We start from the raw sequence: 16,555 nt of genomic DNA, 5'->3' as shown, positions 1-16,555 counted from the left end.
TATCTGGGATAGAGTGGAAACACAGGAAGCTGGTGGAGGCTGGACCTTCACTTGCAATTATTCTACCACCTATACATTTAAGCAGCAAACGTGGTAGTCTAGACAAGTTTATTGCTTATAACTGTTAACACCATTTCCATGGTGACTTGGAGGAAAAAAAAAAAGGGAGTATAGCAGAGAGGAAGAATGAGGGAGGAGAAACATTTATTGCTTTCTCTCTTCATGAATGTTCACAAGGTGACTGATTACTCAGAAGCGGGACAGATAGCAAGAAATTCTGACGCACTGTTTTAATGGGGATGTATATCCACATCTCAATCAGACTGTTCCCAGCGAGACTGGAGAAGACAAAAGTAGAATCAGAGTAGAAGAAAAACTCTCAAACTGTTTGTATACATTCACATTTTTTCTGTCAAATTGCAGCATCTGCTAGAGAAAGGAGACTAATATAAGACAGAACGATGCAAACAAGCTTAGAAAACATAAGCCATTCTACACCCTCCCCTGTATATTTCAAGTCCTTTTTTCATTTCTTTTATACAAATCTACACTTAAGCATTTCTTTCACTTACCTTCACATTTTTAATATTTGCGGTTATGCATATGCTTAAGGGGAATACTTAAAAGTATTTCTTGAAAGAGCAGTAATATAAACACAAATAGTATCCTCATTGCAATCCCTACACAGGCCAGGCTGGAGCACATCAAACCAGACTGCAGCTTCCACAGTATCAGGAGTCATGCCTGGAAAACTCCAGACCATTTTTTCTCCCTCCAAATTTCAGCATCTTCCATCAGTGCTAAAAGGCATGATGTATTCTTCCAGAAACTCCACTGTCTTAAAGCTACTTTTGCCCAGGTTTTAAGATAACAGTTTGTTCCATGTTATTTTTTCCCCTCTTCCACCACAAACCAGATTTTCAACAAAACACTCACACCACTGACGTCATTTCTTCACCCTCACCGATTACTCTGTTTCAAAAGTTTTGTTATTCCTGAGGAGAACTAGGATGACTTTGAAAGATGTTTCACAAGACTTTACTAGAGAGCAATTTTTCCAGCCTAGTAGTTGGCCTGGCACGCATTTCCATCTCATAGGAGGGTAAGAGAAACCTAACACCTTGAAGGCTGAAGGTAAAAAGTTAAGGGAGATTTGCAAGTGCTATTGCTACCAGACCCTCAGCCCTTGAACCACTAAAATCTATTTACAACATAAAAAAAGAAGAAAACAAACAGTCACAAACAGATGGGACAAACAGAAGAAAAGGAAAGTGTAAATTGATTTGGCCAGGACAACGTTGGAAGATGTCTACAAGTACTTAATAGAGTGAAATGTTTAAAAAAGAAAATCATTTCCCTGTAAGTTCAGACACCGAGGTGGTAAATAGCACCGTATGTCATACCATATGTCAGTCAGCAAACAACCTTAACAAATCGTCTTTCAAAAAGCATTCTCTAAAGCTACTTGTAATCCATATTTCCCCACACACATAGGAGCTATCTTACTTTAAGCAGCGCTACAAGAAAATTCACGCGCTGTCCAAACGTTAATCCTTCCAAACATCAGGCAAATCAGCCCACAATGCACGAGTTCAGTGGCTAGAAGGCGGCAATGTATTCTGCACAGAAACCAGTGCCACTGACACATGCAGAGCTAAGACCGCACAGTTGCTGAACCCACACGCTACCCCCACTTAAAAACAAAGATTTTTTTTTTTTTTCCCCTGCCACTGTCTTAAGTGACAAGAGCAACCTGAGTTCTTGGGAATTATTGAGTTGGTAGACTTGCTGAACTCAGATCTTTGGAGCCAACTAGAAGAATCCACGCATCGCTGTCGTGTTTCACAAGGTCTGTTGTTCCAAAAGGAAGGGTTAGCCTTTGAACACCACATAGATTAGTCGGATTTAGAATATGCAGCATCTGGGAAGAGAACAAGTTGCCTATCATGTTATTTTGGAAAATTAAATATAACAGCAAGATCTTTCAAATGTCTCCTCCTTACACAGTTACTGTCTAGCCCCTCATACAGCACTTCGTCTAGCAACTTGCTAGCAGGTTTCAGGCAAGAATTAGAAGACTTAAAAGCCAATACTTTTAACTCATCCATACATGCCCATGCATTAACGTGTCAAATACCTCCATCTTAATTTCTGAAAGCCCTTATGGGTAGGTGAAATATCAGAAATGCTCGTAATGCTAGTCAGGAATGAGATTTTACTTTATTTTAAGATGATACCAAAGTCTCTCCACTCTCAAAGAAGTTTGCTATGATGCAGCATGAAAAATGCCTTCCAGGAGGGAAAAAAAAAAAAAAAGACCTTTGGCAGGGTATGCAGGAGCACTACGTGCGTATGCACACACTTAGGCCCAGAAATGAATTCCAGGCATAAAAAACCACAACAAACCACTCCTGTGTGTTACTGTCACCTCACTGAAGCTACTATACTTGTAAAAACAGCTTTAAAAACTTGTGGAAGGTATTCAAGTTCATAGCCCCCAATGTTATTTTTAACCAGGAGCATTTTCGCAGTGTAGTCTTCAGAAGGGCATCAGATCTCTGCCTCTCTGAAAGCTTATCCCATCGGATTTCACTTATCAGTTACCAGACACAGATGGTCCAGAATCACGTGGTACTCCATTACCTATACCTTTACCTTATTGTCACAGTAACAAATTATTTTCTGACTTGTTTGCTGATGTCAAATTGATCACTCTGAACATGTGAATAGCTTCCAGAAGCCTAGGAACACAATTCATAGAAGGAAGACCTATAGAAGATTTTACGTTTCATGCATTTGTATAGATTACGTGGCTGCAGTTGCCTAAATTAGAAATTTTCTGCTCTCTATCAAACCAAGATTTGCCACTCTCATGTATCAAAAATGCAGAAGACAAAGCCTAAACCCAACGTAGGAAAACGCATTATTTGCAAAATTTTGCTAATAAAAATCTCTACAGCATTCAGAAAATAAGACCAGACTAGATAGTTCAGAACTCTGAAAACTTTTAACAGCCTTCCCAGATGGACATTTTATTTGCATTTTGTATTCAAAACAAATCACAGCACTCGTATTTACCCTTGAGTCAGCTTAAATCACTGCATTTCTAACAAATTAAAAAAAGAAACTTAAAACACTTCACAGATTCCTCCTCAGAATGCATATATCAAATAATTAGGAGCTCTTAAACCACAGCAGGGAATGCCAAAAAGACCTTCACCCAAACAAAGCGGGAAGCATCGTGTTGTCAGCAAGTTTTTCTGCGATGACAAGGTCACCAGGTTAAGTATAACAGGGTTTTCTGGCATTACTTAAGGATTCTGCTGACTTAGCTGTTCATACTGAAGAATTCTTCAAACCTGTTTAACGGGTTGTCAACTTTCTACTTTGGAAGCTCACTCCACGTTCAATCCTCATGCAAATTGGGGCAATCTCCTGAAGAAATTTCAACATCTTACTCCAAAATTGGAGTATAAAACCACCAGTCAGGGACTACTCATTATTTTGAAGCATCCCAGTTTATGAGAAACTATTTCGAGTTTACAAAGTGTTAAAAATTTTGACCTTGGGTCTGTTATGTCAGAATCTAAGACAGACGTGAATGGTGTAATATATCTGTGCCTTTCTCATGCTACCTAGCATTTCGAGTCCTTTATCTTCAGCAGTAACAAGTTCACACAGTTATATTTATGAATGAATACTCCCTCCTATTGTTTGTGAGAAAAATGCACGTTTAACAAAGCTTTGCTGGTCTCCAGACTCTGGTCACACAGGGTTATATAGAGAGGTCTCCACCTTTAGATTATAATTCCTGCTGAACCGTTTCTCCAGATGATTTGAACAGTCTCAGTTTTATTATGTTATTCTTAATTTTATTCTCCAGATGTAGGCTACAGGTTTTCAGACAGGAATGTACTCCCTAAATCTGTTTTAGAATGCAAATCAACAATTATCTAGGAAAAACCTTGAAAAAAATCAAGCATCTATGTTAATTCCTCCTCTTCTTATTTTAAATCTTAAAAACAATTAGGAAGATTAGAGAAGGCAGACTGAGAGACACTTTCTATCTATTTATTATGTGTCCTATAGACTCTAAAGCTGTATATCTTTTTATACATTAGAATCCTTGTGTTCTGGGTAATGGAGAAGTTGTGACCCAGGTTTTCCGAAGTGCAATTTTGCATACCTGCTCCCACACGCTGCTCTCAAACCTTTAGCACTTCGTGCCTACAGGAATACTCAAAAGGGAAATTCCAACATGCATATGTATAAGTTCACACTCAGATGGAAATCCAAAAGCTACACAAAGAATTCAGAACTACATTTCTTTAAAATTTCAAAAAATTTGAATATATAACACATAAATGAGAGAAGCAGCTCCTCAAGAACTAGCCAAAGCACCCAGTGCCAGCAATTTCTGAGCAACTGTCCCAGCAATCACTGACAACGTGGCCCTTAGCAAATCCTCTAACATCTCCATGTTAAGGAGTTCCTTGTCCAAAAGGGTAGGGAGTATTTTTAAGTCTCTCGAAGGACTATTATGAAGATTAATTAAGGTCTGAGAAGTGCTTTGAAGATCAAAACTGCTATGCTGTTATTTATTATTAAAGAACAACAAAGTGCATTCTTGTTGTCTATAATTCAACTTCATAGAGAAAACAGTGAAAGAGCACATGTGCTCAAGTGCATAAATTAATTCTCCCTGCCCCAACAAGCTGTGATTTGCATAACTGCATTTTTAGTCACCAAAACCCCATCAGTAAATCTATACTCATCCCTTTGAAATATTTTGAAGGCCTTAAGGAATGTAACCAATATAGTTTCTCTTCTGATTCTCTTCCAGGATAAGCTTTTCCTATCAGATATTTCTGCCTCAGTTCAGCAATGCCTTTTATCCTATACAGAGCCCTATGATTACTCACATGCTAACATTAGACATATTCTAAAGTGCTTTGCTAAATCAGAAATTCAATACTTATTTTGGATGTTTTCATTCAAAAAGAGAGAGACTGACAACATGGCATGGTGGGTAATATTTCTTTTTTAGGGGCAGGGGTAATCACAATTATTTTGGAGCTCTGTTTTCTTCACAGGCTTTCCCATCAAAAAATGACTAATCTACACATCAAAGTATTTCACAAAAATGTCCACTAATGAAATCTATGTAGAAATACTACGGTGCGTAGCGTATTGCTAATTTTCACTCCCTTCAAATGCATACACACTTACGACTTCTAAATCATTTACTAGCAATGCTATCATATCTCAATTACATTTGTATTCTTAAAACACGGAATCATCTGTATTTTGGCAGCATCTCCACAAAAACATGAAAGGTGAGTAGTATTAACGAAAATTTAAAAAAAAAAAAAAATTAAAAATCCAGAATAACTACTCTCAAATCTTGCCACCGCAACCATGTTTTCCTGATCTTATTCAACAGCCACAGCAGGAGATCCAAGTTCTCCAGCATCAGGACATAACAGTGCAAATATTTAAAGAAAACAAGAATACAAGCTGTTGGACCTAGAGGGTAGGGAGCACTGAAAACTGACATAACCTGGACAGCTACTACCACCCTTACACTTTAAAGAAATTGCCAGCAAAGGGTCCAGTATCTGCAAGGTGCTGAGCATCTCTCCAGTGTGTCAGCCAACATCACCTCTTCACAGGAAATACTTAAATTTTATTGGATTACTTTTTGGCTCTATTCCCATTACCTTAGTTTGCACTCATAAGATTCTTAAAATCCACAGCACATTCTTATTAAAATCACAGATACCAGATTGTGAACTTCTGTACTTTTTCGACTGCTTTCAGGAGAAAGTTGTGTTATATTTAGCAGCCATATGGCATCCCTCCTCCACACACGTTTTCTAGCGATAAGAACTGACAAATTAAGTTTTCTAAAACACTGATCTATATGTTTTCATTTCCAATTTTAATCTTAGAATTTAACTGCAGTTTAATATTTAAACTTGGCATTTGACAAACAGGAAATGCAAGGGGTACCTGTAGCAAATGATGCGATCAAGTTTTCTTGTAATCTAGGTGAAAATGTTCAGAAAGCTACTAAATTGTACTCTAGACAGCAAAATTCTTCCTAAATTAATACAATATGGCTACATAACTGAATAGCCAAGGATGTATTGGCTTCCTTATGCAGTTTGCAACTGCTCTGCATAGGGATGACTGAAAGTATTAGGTAAAGAATACTCCCTGTAGTGAAATCTTTAAAAAAAATATGATAGGTTACTTGTGTATTTCAAGCTGCTGCACATCTTAACAGAGGAGGAAACAAAAAGCCCAGTGACAACCAACTAGAATACTGGAAAGAACTTCAAAGATACAAGGACAACCACCATACAGTTTTCCCATACTCCTGGGGGACAGGTTTACATACTGCCTGGAAGACAGAAAGCTGAATTTCCCTACAGCCCAGCCTAATTTCATAGAAACTAGAGCCAAAGGTTAGAAAGAGGACAACAGTTTTAAGCAGCAAGAGAAGAGTTTTGAGATACGCTGTCGTTGGGGACAGCTGAAAAGACAGGCTGAAAATACAACATGAAAATTGATATAAACTTCACCCCGACTGCCACCCCATCGTGCACGCACCCCTTGGGATAAAGAAGAAAAGGGGAAAAACAGGACTGAAGGCTCCTAACAACGTAACACTAAGGAAGAAGTGGATTTTCTCCTCTCTAGCAGCAAGAGGAATCACTGACTGAAATATTTAACTAAATCATGCCTGATTGCTACTCTTCTTCGTGGTATCCAGAGCTTTTCCAACTCTTTCTGGACTTTCCTGGGGACCAGGGACCCAGAGAAGAGCCCAAGCAATGCTCTGCAGGCCAGGCTGGCTGAACATCGCTCCCCTGCTGAGTGCTGCAGAGAGTCTGATGGCGACCGAGGGAAGCCAGGCAGAGAGAGCACCACCAGATGCCAGAGCTCATCCTGCGCCTCCACTTCGGTGGTGCTGATCTCCTCCTGGCCCCTGCCAGCTTTCCTACGAGTCGCGGGTTGCAGGGCAGACCCGATTCAATTCCTGAGAGACTGTGCAGGGCAACTCCAGACTTTCCCTTCTGTCCAAAACATTCCAGAGCAGCACTGAGTATTTCTTCAGCAAGAGAAAGAAGGACAGACATGAACATCACATCCATGCCAGAGCACACTTATGAGCTGCATGTACAGGCTGAGAAATATAAATGAACAACCGTGTTTTTTCCAGCTGGTGTGTTATGTTCACTACTCAAAGAAAAACAATAAAAACTCAATACTGTTGTTTCTCTCCCTCTGCATGAAGCGATTTAGGGAATATGTTCTTCCAGTACAGCTCAACCTATCTTTAAGCCTTGCAAAATTCACCATAGGGCACAAATCACTGCCTGAAGCAGAACCTTCATGCTGGACAACCCACTGGAGACTGTAACCCTCAACGTGCCAGTCAACACATTTTGCAGAGAAGTCACAATTTCTTCAGAACGCTGACTATTCCTTCCCATCTTCCTTGAGGAGTCAGATATCGCATAATGAAAAATAATTGTGAAATTAGAATGCCACCATGAAGCAGGGGAAACAAATCGCTTCATAGGCCAGAATTATTTGCGCAGAACATTTGAGCGAGAACAAAATGTTTAAGGATGCAATCAATCATTAAGATTTCTTAAAAAAAAAAAAAGCATAGACAATCATTTGTTTAAAGCTTGCTTCAGTGAAAAAAAAAAGGTGATAGAATAACCATTCCTGCATACTTGATTATCAAATCAGAGCTTGGTGGGAAGAACAAGTAAGAAAGTCTTCCAATTAGCTAACTTTTTTTTTTTTTTTTGCTTTAAATGTGATCATTGAACACTGCTGTAGAAGGATGTAGGGAAAAGTAGATCTCTGGTCTTCTGGCAGTTTTTCCCATTCTTGAACAATTCTTCCTTCAGATGCACAGCCACAAAGGTTCAAAGGTCTCAGCAGCCTTTGTTCTCGGTTCCAGAGTCGTTACAAACAAACTTTTGTTCCTGTTTCTTCAATGAAATAAGCTGCAGCAGTTACCAATGATTGAACTTCACATCTGAAGCTTGCCTTGTGCATCATTCAACTGAAGGACTATGGAATCTCATTTACACTTCCAAGAATAAATTATCAGAACTTTTTCTGAAATAAAAAGCAACTACTGCTTATTGAATCAACCGCCAGCAAACACATTACACTTCTGCATATACAGAAAAGCAAGGAAGAATCGACACACTTGATTTACAGATTGTATCACAGAAATTTTTTTGTTTTATCTGAATATTTATAGCTATTGCTCATTCATTTGTGAGTTTTATAAAGAAATTCTGCACGCTTACATTTTAGTGCAGAAGTGGTATCTGTCAGCAATTTTTTAAATAACACACACATATATGTGCACTGGACACAAACAATGATACCCAAACATCAATTTTTATTGTTTATATCCCAGACAGAGCATAAGGGATGAGATGATGATCATAAGGGGAAGCTGTGGAAGGCACCTACTGAAGTATATTCACATTCAATGAAAAGATGATATGGAAATTGTTGATAAAATTTGCAAAGACTCTATCAGGTTATATCAGCTGCTACATAAACTTGGGGGAAAAAACAAACAAGGTGCATTATTGAGCAGGATAACAGGCTTTTTGAATTAAAAATAAATTTTAAGAAATACTGAAATTACCCTTTTAAAAGACTGATTGTTCCTAGCAGGTGGGAGCTCACTCTCCAGAGATGTTTCTTGTAAAACACCCAACACAAAAGATATCAGCATCACAGGCTGGCTAGTATGAAATCTAATGAAGACATTCATGAATCATAACCAGGAGTAAAAGGGTAAATCCCAGCAAGTATTCAAATGCTCCTGCAACAATTAAAATTATGCCCCAACAAGGGTTGTCCAGCTACATTCTTGTTTGCAATAGCCACGCTTACATCCCTAGTGAAGTCAGTAAGAATATGTCCAAATTGTAACATTTGGGTTTGGAAAACTTTCTTTTACACTGGCACCAGAAAAAATATCAAACTGCTTTCAAAACAGCAAGCACTGTAACTTTTCTTTTCCCTCAGAGTATTCACATGTACCTTGAGCATTCTGAGTATCAAGACCAAAAATTTCCCCTCCCAAATGCCAGGAAAGATTGTTACTGAAATCAAAAAAACAACTGAACTTCAACATTTTAATAGGCATTTGTTTAGTCAGTGATAAATATATTTCAGATAAACCATGTTTAATCCTCTGTGTATTTTGTTTTGTTAAGAAGCAAGAATTTTCAAACCCCTTATAAGAACCTAACACCTCGCCATCAGTTATTTTTAGCAAAACTGCTTACCTCAATCTGCCAGTAAGTGATGACAAAGCTTTTAGAATACCACCTTTCATCCTTGTATCTTAAAAGCAACTTACCAGTAGTAATTAAATCACCATCATCCTTCTCTACAACTGGATTCTGAGGCCATGGCTGCAGGACCGCTACTATGTCCATGTATGCACTCCTGAACTACCCACTGACACAGGTTTGAATCACAGCACGTGATGTCACATGAGAAAAATTCTGCTGTAAAAAATATTCACCTGCTGTAAAATATTATGACTTTATGCTTTCTCTAAGATAGAAAAGATGGAGCAAGACCAAATTAAAAGTAACACAGGACTGACAACTTGTTCAACTACCATAAAGCCTGCTTAAAAAAGTAAACTAACACCCACAAGCTAAATTTGAACTGTCACAGTGAGTTCATCTAAGAACAGTGCTGTGCATTGTGTGACCCGTAACTTACAGATCCACTACCAGGAGATCTAAGGCTATAACTCAGGCTGCAGTTGACCAAGTGTCCCTCCATCCAACAAATAATCTCAGGCATATTTAAGCATTTAATTTTACCCTGAAATCCATGGGAAGCCAGGCCCCAAACTTCTTGTGGTCCTGGTTTAATGAATTCATGGCGGAAATGGGAAAAACTCCCATTTTCTCCAATTCTTAAAGAGTTATAATGGATACACTAAATCAATGCTTTCCACCCACAAACATTAAAGGCTGAAATGTGGGCAGGCAAAAGCACTGGGCACACCAGGAAGGGGATGAAGGGGCAGCAATTGCAGCTTCTTCATCAGCAAAAGCAACCGAGATGACAAGAGGATAAGGATGCGTTGATCAGTAGTTCATGATGAACTGTTGCTTCAACTAGTGACTTCAAGCCACATCAACAGGACATGCTCAGAATGTTGCAACTTAGCTACAGAAACAAGACCAAAAGAAAATATAGCATCTTAAACCAACGATTTTTAAAAGTGGAGATTTGGGGGTATTTTGTTTTCTAAATGATGGGTTAAAAGACAGGAGCTGCTGAGCCATATTCTCCTCTGTTATTCATAGATGACACTACGAGCTCCAGAACTACACGTGTATAACTAAGAACAGCCAGTGAATAACAACAGTTAAATGTCATAATCATCACTTGACAATACCATCTAAATATATTAAAATCGTTAGTATGATGATAGTTAATATTGGGTTTAATCAAAAAGCAAGACAATAACATAAGGAAGCATATACATAGCACATTTACCAAATTGATTACAGTAAACCTGGTAGCATTGGTTTATCAACTTAAACAATCAGCAGCTAATTAACTGTGCATTTAACAACTAGGTAATAAAGTTTCTTCCCAGGGAAAATCAGATTGGAAAAGTCAACATCAGCTTAAACACGATTAACTTCCTGTCCCACTGCTGGTAAAACAAATCCAATTTACTAAATACTTTAAAGGGCAGTTTTTAATTATTTCACACACTTGCAAAGAAGCTAACGTTACATACACACATATATGGTAAGCTGATCTCCTCAAGTGTATACAGGCTACAGCAACACAACACCCCACTTAAATAAAACACGCGGAGGCTTCTTAACGTGCTTAACGACAGCCTCAGCTTAGTAATTTATATTGCAGAAGCCCCCGTGGATGTTAGCTGGAATCTTTACAGGAGGAAAACCACACACAGTTGCAACATGTATAACATGCAACAAAATACTAACTTGGAGCATTTCTTTCAGACTTTTCCATTGCTTCATTACTTCCTATTTCTAAATCTCTAGGAAACAAATATTCAGCAAACAAATGAACTCTTCTGAGTAAGATTTACACATTTTACCTGGTTGCAACTGGCACACACCCCCCTAGGAACATACGCACAGACTACTCAACAATCTATATATCTGAAGTCTTTTACACAGCAGAAATTGAGGCAACGCAGAAAACGGTGTGGGAGAAACACAGCCAGTCACCAGCAGAAGTAGAAGTAGGATTCAAATGAGCAGCTCATAGCTGTATCAACGGAGTGACAGCTTTGCCTTCCTACACTTTTTACCCAACACAATAATTAAAAATTGAAAATTTCAGTTTTCCAGTTTTAATTGTTCAGCACCAAAGCTAACAATTTGTTTTCAGCTATAACTTGGATTAAAAAAAAAAAAAAAAAAACAGAAAGCCAACCGAACAAAAAAAAAAATGACAAAATTAATACTGGAAAGAAACAGTTTCAACCAAAACGGCTCAGAACTGCTAAATGACTGCTGACCCGCAGCATTATATCCTCGGGTTATGTGATTCTCCAAATTCTGGTTGGCTGGAAGACCTAATCTGCATCACAATAACTACAAAAAATGGCTTCCCTTCAGCGTCCTCAGTATGCACATCCCTTCTCTCACATTGGCTAACAGTGCACAGCCAGCCTGTTCAAAGGATTAGCATAAGAATAGAAATCACTGTGAAAATCCACATGCTCCGACTGACCAGACTTGTTGACCTGCTTCACCCCAGATACCAAACTGACTTCTTTTTCCAAGAAAAAGAGTTGTGGACTTTAAAAGTTGATAAACAATTTGTTTCTTTCATATTATGGTATCAGACATCCCGAGGGCAGCCACCAGACCCAAACAGCGAATCTGAACAACTTCCAGTGTTGCAGGCACAGACATCACATGCGTTCACCTTCAAGTTCAAAGTCTGGTGGAGGAGAAGGGGTCTGTCAGGACCCTTCTTGCCTCGGACCTACCACATTCATCACAAAATCCCCTGATCAGCAAGCTCATCGGCTCTGCTGGTACCAGATGCTGCTGCAGCCCTGAAACCAGACCCGGGAGCTGCAGTTCAAGAGCACAGCTGCGAGCGGGAACCGGCCCCACACGTGCACACGATACACCTGACAGAAGCCACCCAAACTTACGGTCCCGCAAGAGCAATTAGTCCAGGTTTGCGCAAGTCAAATTTACAAATTTACCTACATCTCTCGATACCTTCTTCCCTTACGGTGGAATCAGCCAAAATAGTATCGAGCCAAGAAGTGTGAGACCATAGCTCTTGCCATGCTCACAGCCACTAGAATCAGATAGTAACTATTACACAGATATTTTGAGAGGAAGTGCAAATGAAAATAATCCCCCAGTTCATGAGAAGGCCAACATCTTCCTCTTACTTGTGGAGAGAAGGACACAAAGGCCAAAAGGAACCCATTCCAATTTTTCTCTCCTAGCCATAATAAAGTACAAAAAACATCATTTATTTTTGGAAATATGTATATTGGGTTCCTGCAAAACACACTGAATTTTTGTGTAAACACATTACAGTGTTTGACGTGTTTGTTTTGAAATGAGGGAAGTTGACTGGAATCATCCCCATAATGTGGTCTGACACTTCATGCAAAACAATGCATTCAAACTGCAAAATGACATTTCCTTTTCAGAAGTTCACAAAAGAAACAGAAGCCCAGGGGAAAATGGCTAAAGTAGCACTATTCCCCTTTCTGTTAGATTTCCTCCACTCCCTCTGGGATCTTTCTCCCCAGCTAGTAAGTCACTACTGCAATCCTTCCCCCTTAAATTCAATGACATCACCGTTTCCCTCACTTTGCATTACAGAAAAAGAGACTATTGAGAACTGGGATACCGATGTTTCACATCACAAAAAACCTGCAACATCCAGCTACAAACCATACATAAAATCTAAAAAGTAAAACTATTTTCTAATGATAGTTCATAAAAATCTAAAAACTAAACCGATTTCCTAATGCCAGTTCTGCTGACCTGCCTCAGATGCTCTTTGTTTCTTAAAAGACTTGACAAATATAAACAAACAAATGCCAGGTTGAGACCACAAGCTGAATTTGCTTCTGGCAACGGACTAATATTTCTGTACATTATGCACAGTGTTAATACCACATTAACCCTCTCAGTTCTGTTCTTTCCCCAAATAATAGGTTTTACAAAACGCATATTGCCAGACTCACCCCATTTTTCCCCCCTTTATCATCTCAATCGCTATATATGTGTGTGTATATATATATATTCCTCAGAGGAACAAATTTTTGATTCTTCCAGATGGCTCCGGTACGTTCAAACATTATAAAACCATCAGCTATACAAGGGAACACACCCTGGTACGGCACAAGCAACCTCCGATAAGTTCCATGAGAACAAATCAGTCCAAGCACAAGAACTATTTGCTTGCTCTTTTATCATGACAGATACGTAATATTTTACTTACCAGTCAAAATAAATTGTTCACTCAAGGCTAACCTAATTTTGAAAAACTGGAATGAAAAGACATCTGTGCAGTGGGAAAGCAATTACAGGGTTCTAAATAAGCATGTGTCGGACATTCCTGAGCTTTTCAGGTATGGGGGAAGCCCATTTGACATAGAAAATGGTACCTGTCCCATGCTCAAACAGCAAACACTTGAAACATATTCTTTTAAGAGTCTTGGAAACTTACTCATTCTGCTCCATAGCAAGGAGGAGTGTCTAGTCACTTTTGGATAACACACTTCAGGGTTATAACTCTTTCTTGAAATGAAATAGCATATTTTAAGCTTCCACCTTCTTGCCTTTTCACCTATTTCTCTGAATTCCATTCTTACCAATGACAGCATCAACCAACACAACAAACTGGACGCCCACCCAGCGGAGGCTGTCCAAGCCTCTGTCCAAAGTGCTGTTTTTTGGACTATCTCGTGTGGAAAGTAGAGAGGTGTAGCATAAAACGACTCGTTCCCATCACCTTCTTACAATTCAACAGCCATCAGTCTGGTCTGGAGCAGCGGTCTGCGACGCCAGCCAGGTTCTCAGGAGAGAGGGCGACGGGATGCAGTTTGCAAAAGGCAAACTGTAGTTGTACGCCGGTACACGCGTTCAAGTTTCAAAGGCTATTTACCTTCTTCTCAAGTTGAAGCCATTGCTCGCTCAGAGTCCAAACGTGTCATGGATCTCCCTTAGGGGACACGGCACCGCTACCCTTTGCTCACCTCCCCCTTGCAGTTGGTGGGAAAGCTCATCAAGCTCTTCCAGATAAAACCACCTGCACGCACACACACGAAACGCCCGTTGGGCGCTCCTCCATCTCCCACCGCCCCCCAGCACACAGATGTCCCCTCGATGACCCACGCTGACCCACGGACGTTCACGACACCTAAAAAGGTCTAAATTCGGCATTAAACAGCCCCGTCCCCAACCCCACAAAGGCCAGCCCGCACAATGGAGGAGAGGGCCAAGCACAAAGCCGGACGGCAGCTGCGCTCCAGCCGGGCAGCGCAACCCCAGGCTTCCCCCACGCCTGAAAAGCTGGGGAATGGCACAGGTGGGCTGAAATCCCCAGTTCTTTCCCAATAAATTATTTCTTAGCGGTGGGCGAATTGATCCAACCTCAGAGACCTTTCCTGGAGGACGGCGACTGAAAAGCGGCGGGGGGGGGGGGTCGGGGGTCGGTGACGGGGGGTGTCGGTGACGACACACAAAACAAACAAACAAACAAAAAAACCACCACGAGCGAGCCCCGGCTTCTTTTATTTGTTTATTTTCTCCTCCCCCCCCCTCACGGCCGGGCTGAAAGTCGCCCGAGGCAACCGGCCGCTGGCGGTAACGGCCGCCAGGCTGCCGCGCGCGCCCCCTCCCCTCACCCACTCCCGGCGCCGCCTTCGCGACTTGCAGGGCGCTATCGCGACACGACACCCCCATGTCCCCCACCACACACCCCGAAACCTTTCCCCCCCTCCCTCAGCCCTTCCCCTCCCCACACTCACCTCGCTCCGCCACAGCGGGGGCCGAGCCCGGGCGCTCCCGCCACCGCCTACCAGCCGCGTCCCACCGACATGGCCGCCGCAGGTGAGGGAGACGACGGGGAAGGAGCCGCGGGGAAGGGCCCCGCCGCCGGGTGAGAGGGAACCGCGTCCGGCACACGCCCCCCTCACTCACACACACACGCTCCCCGGCTCAGAGAAAGGCTCCGGCGCCCATGCGCGTTGCCGCCGGCCGCTGAGCTCCGCCCCGACGCCGGGGTAGGGCGGGCCGCGGCGGGGGGGGAGGTGGGCGGCAGCGGCCGGGGGGTCGCCGCGGGGCCGGAGGATGGAGGGGGCGGCGGCTCCGGGTGGCCGCACCTGGGCTGGTGGTAATGGCCAGGCCTGGTGAGAGGGTTCTGTGAGGGGGAAACGCCTGAGGGTTGGGGTCAGGCGTGGCGAGGGGGGCTCCTGTGAGAAGTGGGGTTCGGGGGGGCCGGGCTGCCCCCACAGAGGCAGCAGGAGGCGGGATGGGGTGTGCGGTGGCCTCTGGCTGTGCTGGCGTTTTGGCTGCGGTTGCTCCTGCCCTTTGGAGGGAGAGTGCTCGAAATCTTGCCAAAGAGGTCACGAAGTTTGTTTGCTGGTTGGTTTTTGGTTTTGTTTTGGGTTTTTTTAACATGCTCCCTCTCTGAGGGATGGGTGCCAGCCAGGAGGGATGTAAATCAGGTGCCTGCCTGCACCAGGGCCCTCCCGCCGCTGTGTCAGTGCAAGATCAAGAAAGCGCTTTACCTCAGACACAGGACTTTCTTACCTGTGGACAGACCCTGTTCACAATACCAAGCTTTCCCCTCTGGTTAAGCTTCAAATGTATTAAACCTAGTCTTGAGATAGTGTTGTTTTATCAAAGTTCATTCAAACTCTTAAGCGAGGTTTAAGTGTTAACCACAAACTCCTTCCTCCCGATGAGTGAGGTGCCTGGTTGAGTGAAAGGACCTGCAACGCTTCAGCAGAGCGTATTTTTGATAGAGACATTCCCCCTGTGTTGTGTTTCAGTAGCTAACCCCAACTATTTTATGTGCTTTATAGATGCTTTATTGTATCATTAGCATTTTCAGAAACACATGACTTGATTTTGCTGGCAGTAGGCAATGTGGAGAACCCTTCATGATAATTACGCCATTTGGTGACCGCAGAGGTTAAAAATCTGATTGCTGCTGTATATTTATTCCTTCAGTAGTGGCATTGCAAAGCAGTTACTCTGCGAGCGCTCTCCGCCTTTGGCCTGGGCCCAGAGGCACAGTGTGAGTAATGCAGAGCTGGGCTGGGGATCATACGTGTTGCCCTGCACCTGGCAGTTCACGTGAGAGCAGTGGTATGTACTTGGTCCTAACCACAGGGAGACAGCTACATTTGCATTGCAAAAGCAAATATGAAGTGGCCCACTTGATACGCTTTCAGAAATGTTTCACATGAGAGGCAGAGCTGAAACTATTCCACAAG

The 16,555-nt window shown here is 41.9% G+C and overlaps 1 protein-coding gene across 2 annotated transcripts in view; it reads right to left on the bottom strand.

Moving 5' to 3' along the window:
• The window catches only part of ARHGAP32 (Rho GTPase activating protein 32), a 263,491-nt gene extending 248,213 nt beyond the window's left edge, over positions 1 to 15,278 (bottom strand). For both annotated transcript variants that reach the window (XM_074848691.1, XM_074848692.1), the window contains exon 1: positions 15,083 to 15,278. The gene's annotated coding sequence lies outside the window, so the exon portion shown is untranslated. The remainder of the gene's footprint in view (positions 1 to 15,082) is intronic.
• Between the last annotated feature and the right edge of the window lie 1,277 nt (positions 15,279 to 16,555).

The sequence above is a fragment of the Strix aluco genome, chromosome 23, assembly GCF_031877795.1.
Source record: "Strix aluco isolate bStrAlu1 chromosome 23, bStrAlu1.hap1, whole genome shotgun sequence".
In the NCBI taxonomy this organism is placed as follows: Eukaryota; Metazoa; Chordata; class Aves; order Strigiformes; family Strigidae; genus Strix; species Strix aluco.
Note: the sequence above shows the minus strand (reverse complement) of the source record. Positions and strands in the feature narration are given on the sequence as shown.